Source organism: Xenopus laevis, chromosome 4S (assembly GCF_017654675.1).
Source record: "Xenopus laevis strain J_2021 chromosome 4S, Xenopus_laevis_v10.1, whole genome shotgun sequence".
NCBI classification, from domain to species: domain Eukaryota; kingdom Metazoa; phylum Chordata; class Amphibia; order Anura; family Pipidae; genus Xenopus; species Xenopus laevis.
In genome coordinates this window covers 40502930-40513293 of record NC_054378.1, presented here as the reverse complement: position 1 = coordinate 40513293, position 10364 = coordinate 40502930, and positions in this window count along the sequence as shown.

Here is a 10364-nt window from a genome sequence, read left to right as displayed (position 1 = left end):
AGTGGTCAAAAGAGGGACAGTTGGGAGGTATGCAAGTGCCACCTAGCTGTGTGAGCTTTTTCACATTCTGTCTAAATAACAATAATAATTCCGTGTCCGTAAACATCACCTGAGTGATGTTTTTACAGCAGCAATAATATATTCCGTATCCACTACTGTATACGTTGCCCTTGCAGGCATTGTTTGCCCAGTCTTTAACCAAGTGCCACCTAGCTGTGTGAGCTTTTTCACATTCCGTGTCCAGAAACATCACCTGAGTGACGTAGTGTGATTTCTGCCCTTTACAGCACAAAACGCAGCGCTGTGTCAACAATGTATTTGATACATTTTTGCCCTTGATCCCCCTCTGGCATGCCACTGTCCAGGTCGTTGCACCCTTTAAACAACTTTAAAATCATTTTTCTGGCCAGAAATGTCTTTTCTAGCTTTTAAAATTCGCCTTCCCATTGAAGTCTATGGGGTTCGCGACGTTCGCGAACCGTTCGCATTTTTGGATGCAAGTTCGCAAATATGTTTGTAGGATATTATTCCCTCTAGAGTTCTAGTTACAGCTGGATACATACAGTGAAACCTCCATTTTACCTACTCTAATTTTAATTTTTTTTCCATGGTATACCATTTTTTGTGGCCCCACCAATAATAATGCATTTCCCTGACTTTACACCATTTTTTCTGGTCCCCTGAAAAATGATGGTTGTACTGTACATAAAGTAGAGTAACAACAGCAGGGGGGGGGGGGTTGTACAAAATTTCACTAACATAGAATCTATCTTTATACATTCTATTTCAGTTAAGGGGAAAGCTGCTTTGCTTCCAGAGTGGCAGAAGGGTTAAAAGATAAGAGTCATCCAAAAATAAACAATGAGATGGGTACAGGACAGGAGATGGGGATGAGGTGCAAAATATATATTGTAATATTATAAATATTTCTATCTATACAGATATATAGAGTGAGGCAGAGGGTTATTAGAGACAGAGAGGTGAATTGTGGGGGTAACTCAACAGAATGAGAAGGTAAAGGGTAAAAGAGGACAGTGAATAAAGTGAGGACATGGAGGTGGGGGAGTCAATAAAGAACTGGGGCAAGGAACTGTAGGGGTTAATGTCCTTTGTGGCAAATGTCACAGCCAACCTGTACCTATAAAATCCAATAATGAATGTAGTTACACAGCTATACACAGGTTCATTATAGTCTCTATAATTCACACACACAGTTTGTCAGACCTTCTTACACACAGTTGCCCTTACACACATTAACACTTACAGTTCATTTTACACACAGACATAGGTGCACACAAAGACACACACACATATAAACTGACATTCACACTCTAAGTTTAACACAACAGATTCACACTCATCTGCCCTGGGAAAGAAGCTGCTTCATCAGGAGAAGATTCTCTTCTGTGATTCTCTCACTCAGACAATTGAGGAGCAGGAAGCATCTCACAGAGGGAAAGGGCAGAGCTAAATCTAGACTGCTGCTCTGAGCAGTAGAATAGGTATTCGGATGGTCCATTATTTGAAAATGTAAGCCTTTTACAAGCTTATTGCAGGTTCTTAATGGTAATTTTAAGAAATGTGTTCATATAAAAACCAAAACAATGTATATTCATATGGCAAGAGAATATCCTTTATTATAAAGGACAAGTCCAGGGGGGGGGGCAAGTGATGCTTAAAGGGGTTGTTCACCTTTAAATTAACTTTTAGTTTTATGTAGTGTGTGCTATTCTTTTTTGCGATGGTCTTATTTTTTTATTTGTGTTTTTTTAAATTATTGAGCAGTGTTCAGCAGCTCTCATTTGTAATTTTAGCAGCTATCGGGTTGCAAGGGTACAATTTACCCTAGAAACCAGGCATTGGATTGAATGAGAGACTGGATTATGAATAGGAGAGGGGATGAATATAAAGCAACTAAAAGTAACAAACACTAAATAAATAAAATTGTAGCCTAACACTACAATGACTGCCGGGGTCAGGGACCCCCATTTAAAAACTGGGAAGAGTCAGAACAAAAATGCAAATAATTAAAAAACTATGATAAAAACACAAAGTAAACCCAAAGGTGAACTACCCTATTTAAATACAGAATTTCTTGGAATTTGTTTCTTGGGTTCATGTATTGCAGCCTCCCAGTTTAAAAAGAGATGCCATATAAAGCACTGTGTATCTTGTTGGCGCTATATAAATAAAGGATGATGATGATATATGGACAACCCAGGTGATAACCTGAAAAGGGGTACAAGTATGGGACCTGTTATTCAGTATGCTCTGGAACTGGGGTTTTCTGGATGAAGGATCTTTCTGTAATTTGAATCTTCATACCTTAAGTCTACTGGAAAATCATGTAAATATTAAATAAACCCAATAGGCTGGTTTTGCTTCCAATAAGGATTAAGTATATCTTAGTTTGGATCAAGTACAAGCTACTGTTTTATTATTACAGAGAAAAAGGAAATCATTTTTAAAAATTTCGATTATTTGGATGAAATGAAGTCTATGGGAGACAACCTTTCTGTAATCCGTAGCTTTCTGGATAGCTGGTTTATGGATAACGGATACTTGTACTACAATGTGTAGCTCAATTTGTTACCTGGAGCTCAAATGCTCTGCAATCGATGAGTAGGAAGTGTGTAAGGTGCAAAATATAGGATTCATTTATAATTTATCTTCACTTACCTTTCCCAAAACCTTTGTGATCCAGTGCTGTGTCAGCAGGCCTGGAGTGGCAATCTGTAGGTTCTGGCAAATGCCAGAGGGGCTGCTATAAGGTGCCATCAAAAATCAGTATTTAGTGGGCTGGTGGGGGCTGTTTGGGCCTCTGTGTACCTAAAATGCCATGGCCTATTTTAATTCTCAGTCCGGACCTGTGTGTCAGTACCTAAAACACCATTTTGTGGTGGTTGGTTGGGTCTAGATAATGTGTATTTGGTAGGGATGCACCGAATCCTGGATTCGGTTCGGAATTCAGCCGAATCCAAAATAGTGGATTCTGTGCATCCCTAGTTTTTGGTTTGAGTGGGAGACAGCAACTGACTTTTGACCTGCACATGGGACTCAGGTTCCTCAGTACAGAGAAAGTCTCAGATGGTTAGAAATAATAGATTAGGCCGGGTATTGGAAATTGAATGGACCCAGTAATGGGACTAATTGATGCATCATTTTGGTATATGTTGGGCTTTTGAGGTAGGTTCCCAAAAAGGTTTGCAATTTAGCTGTCTTTAGACAAATATTGTGGTTTGGTGCTTATTTGGGATGACAGATGTACAGTACCTCTTTTAGAGTCCCTTATTGACTGGGGGGACAGCAGACTTAAAATACCTGTTAATTCCCTGTAGACTGCAACACTCCCTATCTCTGCTACCAGTCTGTATCCACATGGTACAAGTCAGGTTTTCTATGTGCATTCTGCATAGTTGAACTGTGTTTTATGACAGCTTGTGTATAAACACAATATTATAATATTTGTATAGTAGTATGAGTACACAATGTTTACTCTCTGGCAATGAAGATGGACATAAAGTCATACTGAATAAATATACTGTACATACTCTAGACAAAACATTTGTTAAAGTTACTGGGAAATGATTTGAGTAGAGTCATAGCTCACAACAGGATTGTGTGTGTAGAGTTATGGTTTTCTCTAGTATTCAACATGTGCTGAGCTATGAGAACAGGTGTCTGTATGTTTGTGTGTACAGATATGGCTGAATAGAGAATGTTACATTTGCATAGTTATAGCCAAGAGCAGGATCCCTGTGTCACATTGAGCATTGTAAGGTCCACCAGGAAACCCAACAGCTTCATATCTACGACCCACTCTGCTGGAAGTAGCACAGTCTGTGAGTGCATAGTTTTGGCTAAGGGATGCTTTACTCATTAAAGATAGGGGAATTGGGTAGAGGCTCTGGCCTACCCACTCGCCAGTGAAATAGTCAAAAATAAATGGAAAGCCAATACCTTGTCTGCTACAAACGGGTGAATCCCAAACTTTATTCCATGGTGCTCACAACACTTCAATGTTGAACATTGAAGTGTTGTGAGCACCATGGAATAAAGTTTGGGATTCACCCGTTTGTAGCAGACAAGGTATTGGCTTTCCATTTATTTAAGGGATGCTTTATACAGTATCTGGTGTGGATGAGGACATGATCTGGGTGTATAAATCTGAATACTGGCAAGTTTGTGTATTTTACTGTTTAATCCCGGATGCAGTATGTATAACCATTTCTAAGTAAAGGATTCTTCTTGCGCTGAGTTACACTAGGTATAATATACTGTATGTGATTTATACATAGGATGTTAACCTAATATAGATGCTAAAGAGGCACTGTATCAATACAGGGAGAGGCAGGAAATGCATCAAGTGTAAGCAAAGAAAAGCAAAGATGCACAACTCTAAGCTAAATAATGTTTCATAACAGGTGTTCTCTCTAGAGGCTGGCCCCTTTCTATAAATAATGCAATGCAGTAGCAGACAGGCAAACAGCCCTTCTGTGCATCATCTTGGCCTCCAGTTGAATAAGATCAACAAGGTGAAATATCCAAGCAGACCCAGGCAAAGTCACTTTCCTATAAATAGCTTCTCCCTCTACCTTGGGAGAAGACAGATAGGATTCAAGGATAAAGAAATAATCTTCTATCCTATTCTTTCTTGTTGACTGAGTTTCCCTTGCACACCTATGTTTTCAATATTTATAGGATTTAATTACATTTTGTGCAAACAAAATTATGAAATGAAAACTGGGATTAGATTTCTGTGCATTTGTGTATCCTAAACAGACTACACTGTAGTGAAACAATACTGGGATAAAAACTACACAAATGTACCCTAATGAGGAACAGTGAGCATGCAGGTACATATAGAAACATATAGGATACTCTGTTCATGGTGAGTGAAAGACTACTGTATGCACATTTTAAGGCAAGGAAGTATGGCTGACTGCACAGAGATTTTTATGGGGGAACCAAATTCAGCACTGACCTTAAGTTTACAAATCTGAATAATTAAAGGGTTGAAGAAGAATTAAGCCTAAAATAGAATATGGCCAGAAAGGCTGCATGTCATATACTTACTGCACCAGTCCAGCCTTGTAAAAACAATAACCTCTTCTCACAGTTGATTGAAATCTCTAGTTTTTTTGCTTGCATATAAAGTACCCGAGGGCCTTCATTTAGCTGCTAAGTTGATCCATGTAATACATACAATATGTCTTATGCTAGAATGGAGATGGGCCCTCAATAGTGATTGAGATGTTATGTTGAGGTAGATACTAACTAACTATATGCCATATGTATGTGGTATTGCTGCAAAATAAGCAATTTGGATAAAGGCACTGCTGAGTGTGGCCTTATGGCTCTTGCTCAAGCCTCCCTAGTATAAAGGTCCCCACAGACGCCACGATTCTTCTTTGGTGAACGACCGATTTCAGTGCATTCCGACCAATCCATCAAATTATCGTGTGGTTAGTGGGATTCAAACGATCGTACATCTTATGATTTTTCGGCCGACATCTGTCAGAAAATTTATCGACCAGGTTTAAAAATCTTTATCGGCCCCAGTGCAATCTATCTATGTTTGCTGGGCCAAGCAGGCAGCTACAGTTTGCTGGCAATATCACCGGAAATTGTCTTTTTAGTTGACACATCGTAGATTTAAAGGAGAAGGAAAGCTATGGAGGCATTTTAATGCCAATAGATTAGCTGAAATAGTGCAAGCTAGAATGCTGTATTTATTCTGTAGAATGTTTTACCATACCTGTAAAAAGCTCTAGAAACTCTCTGTTTGTTTAGGATAGGAGCTGCAGTATTAATGTGGTGTGACATCACTTCCTGCCTGAGTCTCTCCCTGCTCTGGGCTCAGATTACAGCAGAGAAGGGGGGGGGGGACCAAACTGAGCATGCTCTTGCCCAGGGCAATGAGGTTTAAGCTGAAGGCAGGAAGTCTGATACAGAAGCCCATGTGTACACAATAGATGGAAAGAAATGCAGTGTTTCTTTTGACAGGGGACTCAGAGCAACATTACTTTGGGGGTTTACTGGTATATTTAGATGGACCTTTCTGATAGGGCTTACTTAGGTTTAACCTTTCCTTCTCCTTTAAACGATCATTTCAAGATAATCGTGATCTCACGATAACGATCGGATCTTTTAAAAATCTTTACATCTATGGCCAGCTTAAGGGGTATATTTATCAAAGAGTGAAATTAGAGATCGCCACAGTCCTCTAAAATGAAATTCCGGCACTCTCCATTCATTTCTATGGGATTTTTAAGAGAGTATTAATCAATGGGTGAAAGTGAAAGTTCATCCTTTGATAAATACGCCTTTCAAAATCCCATAGAAATGTCTATTAAAACCTGCTTATTTAATTATTATTTATACGTTCATGTATTTATTGTTAAAACTAATTATCCAATAACTTTTCCGCATGTGGCAAAACAAAGTGAATCGTTAGGATTGTCATATAGTTTGAAGTTGAAATCAGAGGCTGGTGTTTTAGGATGACAATCAGGTATCAGTGAGAGAACCTGTTTTACTTAAAGAACAGGGATCCAGCAAAGCCTGACACCTATTTGTGGATGTGTATCATGGCTTGAATAAAGGAGGTGTCTGAGGACCTCAGAAAAACAGTTGTTGATGCCAATAAAGCTGGAAAAGGTTACAAGACTAATGTTTTAGGTCATCTTCATATAAAAATATAGAAAATGTTAGGGTTCACACATTTTCAAGCACCACTGTAATACCATGACAACAAACTATTCCCTTTTGGGTGTGTGGTTACTGGAACTGAATTCATTGTGGATCTTTGCAACAAGACCCATAAACCCCATCACCTTTTGAAGCCATATATGAACACGTAACTTTAGAACACACATGTTTATATTCTTTAATGGAGTGAGTCAGGTCTGCTCTGAACTGGTCCCTTCCTTTCCTCACAGCTGTCATTATGCCCCTACCTGTCACAGCAGCTGTCACTGTGCCCCTCTACCTGTCACTACAACTGTCACTCAACCCTTCTGAGTGTCATCACTGCTGTCACTGTCTCTGCCCATCTGCCTGTCGCCTCTCTGTGCCCTTGGTGAATGTCATCATGATTCTAATTATTTTGGTGAGGGATAAGCCAATTTCTGTTTCATTATCCTACCCCCACCCCACAAACACACATTCTGTGCTTTGCATCAGTGAGGATCCTCTGCCCTGAGGTGTTGTCCTGTGCCATCCTTCTCTTGCCTGACCTTTTTATTTTTTACAAGCCAGCAGAATAGGGTAGCTCAGCAGATGTTGCCTGCCACTGGCATTTTCTGGTTGGGCATGGACACATCACATCACATCACTTCAGTGCAGCACAAAACATATTCTGTCTGTCCTCCACACCAGCTGAAGGATTAACATTACTCTGGGCACATCACCCTGAGTTAAAGGAGAGAAGGCAGTGCCAGCAAGCTCCCACCTGCTTCTCATGGTGTAGGGTGCAAAGATACGACTGCCACATGGTTATATTTTATTGGAATCAGCAACACGAAATAACAAGTTTATATCTAACATGTTATGCTGGAACTGTACATGTAAGAGTTATGCATACATATGTATATATATATGTTTTATATTTGGACTGGTGTTGTTGAATTCAAGCCTATTTTTGTATTCCCATTTTTACTGCTGCCGGAAAAGCTCTTTTGAGTTGAAAAATAAAGGGATTGTTTTTCCTTCATTATGGAGTGGCCTGCATTTATGTTGCAAATCCTGGTGTGATCCCCATAAAATAAATTTATAATATATATATATATATATAGTGAAAAAGGATTGCGGCACTCACAGGGTTTTAGTGAAAAACAAAAAATGTTTTATTATTAAGCCTCTTAATAATAAAACATTTTTTGTTTTTTCACTAAAACCCTGTGAGTGCCGCAATCCTTTTTCACTATATATATATATATATATATATATATATATATATATATATATATATATATATATATATATATATATATATAGAAGGAACATGTGCACAGATGTCTGGGATTCTTGGCTGGTGCTGTACAAGCTCAAAAGGTAATTCTACTTGCCTTTATTTGGATTTGTCATGCATCTTCAGAAAAGGGACTAGCCCAAGCTTGGCACTGCACCCTAAGTATATACAGGGAGTCTGAATATATTTCTACATATTTTCGCATTATCACTGACCAGTCTTTTTAAATCATAGGAGAGAGGGAGGGTGTTATGGGCACTGAATGAAGAATGCTAAGGGTGGTAAGGCCCCTCCCTCATGCAGAAGCAGCAGACGTACACTGTGTGCTGTCAGGAGAAGGGATCCTGTGAGGATAGGATGAGCTGCACATATAGCGGCAATAAAACCAGCCGAGCCTGGAATTTTTATCTGGCAATAAAAGATAATGTCAGCCATAAAGCAACTTGGAAGCCCAGTACCCCCCGGGCACACATTCTACCGTCTGCTGAGCGCTGCAAACGCAGCACGGGCACGGCACTGGGTACACAGGGAAAAAACTAATGGAACGCAAAAAGCAAAACATAGGACACAGGGAACACAAAAGTTACAGTACAGCCCTGTGTGCATTGGCATTGACACATGATTAGCAACAACCTCGCTGCAGAAATAGGATTGCAAAGAAAGTTGGATAATATCCATTGCACAACACAAACAACACTCAAAGCAAGCAAATGCAGAGCAACACAGCCGGCAGGAATAGACCAATATATGATCTGCCAATTCCACCTCTCTCTGGATGGAAATGCCAGTGTATTGTGTTACTATAATACCTTTGAAAAATTGTGAGGGTTATTGTTAATGTTTGTTTTTAAATTCCTCCAAATAGATTGTCATTGTAAAGGATAGCCAGTCATAGCTAGGCCTATAACAGGCACTGGGCTGAGTGTCACTGGTATTGTAAGTTGTATGTATCAATCACTAAGTGGATTATGAGTGTCATTAGCGTCATTGACTAATCAGGTTTGTTAAAGAAACGTGGATTATTAGTATCAACGATGAGCTGTTGACATGGATCAATTGGATTTGCTACGGATTAAAGTTGGACATAAATTGCTCCATACATATAGACTTTTTCACGAGGGATTCCTACTCATGGATTTGTTTTGGACTGACAAACAAGGTCTTGAGCTGTATTAAAAGGGGCATTGATTCACAAGAGTAAGGGGTCATTCTTCCACTGTATAGAGCACTATAAGGAAAGACTGGCCAAATTGGAGATGTTCACGCTGGAGAAGAGGCGCTTAAGGGGTGATATGATAACTATGTATAATATATAAGGGGATCATATAATAATCTCTCTGATGCTTTATTTACCAGTAGGTCTTTCCAGCTGACACAAGATCACGCATTCCGATTAGAAGAAAAGAGGTTCCGCCTAAATATTTGGAAGGGTTTTTTTTACAGTGAGATCTGTGAAGATGTGGAATTCTCTCCCTGAATCAGTTGTGCAGGCTGATACATTAGATAGCTTTAAGAAGGGGTTGGATGGCTTTTTAGCAAGTGAGGGAATACAGGGTTATGGGAGATAGCTCATAGTACAAGTTGATCCAGGGACTAGTCCGATTGCCATCTTGGAGTCGGGAAGGAATTTTTTCCCCCTCTGAGGCAAATTGGAGAGTCTTCAAATGGAGTTTTGCCTTCCTCTGGATCAACTAGCAGTTAGGCAAGTTAATATAGACTTAAAAGGTTAAACTTGATGGACGTGTTTTTTTCAACCTAACTTACTATGTTAACTATGACTATATTATGTAAATATGGACTCGAGCATATACAGTAGCTAAGCACATTTCTCAAAACTATTCAGTGTCCTGTGGTATACTTTGTATTGCATTACATAGACCCCAGGGCAAGTTGGGGGACCACTGTAGGCACTCACCACCACACAAGGTGTGTTCCACACACATCTATATCACTGAGCAGTCATACATAGGCTACTAAACCGCTACCCATATATGAGAACCTATAGTGCGGTTGTTACCATTTACTTACACTTTGATATGGAAAAATTGGCTAGCTAAATTAAGAATATCCGTGATTGCATTACACAATTTGATATAAAACAGTTAAATGTGTCCATTGTACCTGCTCTAAAAAGAGAATTTTTTTTTTCAGCCTATGTGTGTGGATTATGTATATTTTGTTCTGTGCAATTTGAGTGTCAGTGTCTCTGTAGGTGGGTCACAAGGTTAACTGCAGTGAGGAAAGCTACACACTTCCATTTTAAGTCTCATTTATCAAACGGATTCTGGAAATGTATTAATGACTGGACACTCCTCCTTCTTTCTCAAACTCTCACTTGTTATATACGCCTGGTCTGGTCCAGAGATGGATCATTAGTGGCTGGCCTGTTATT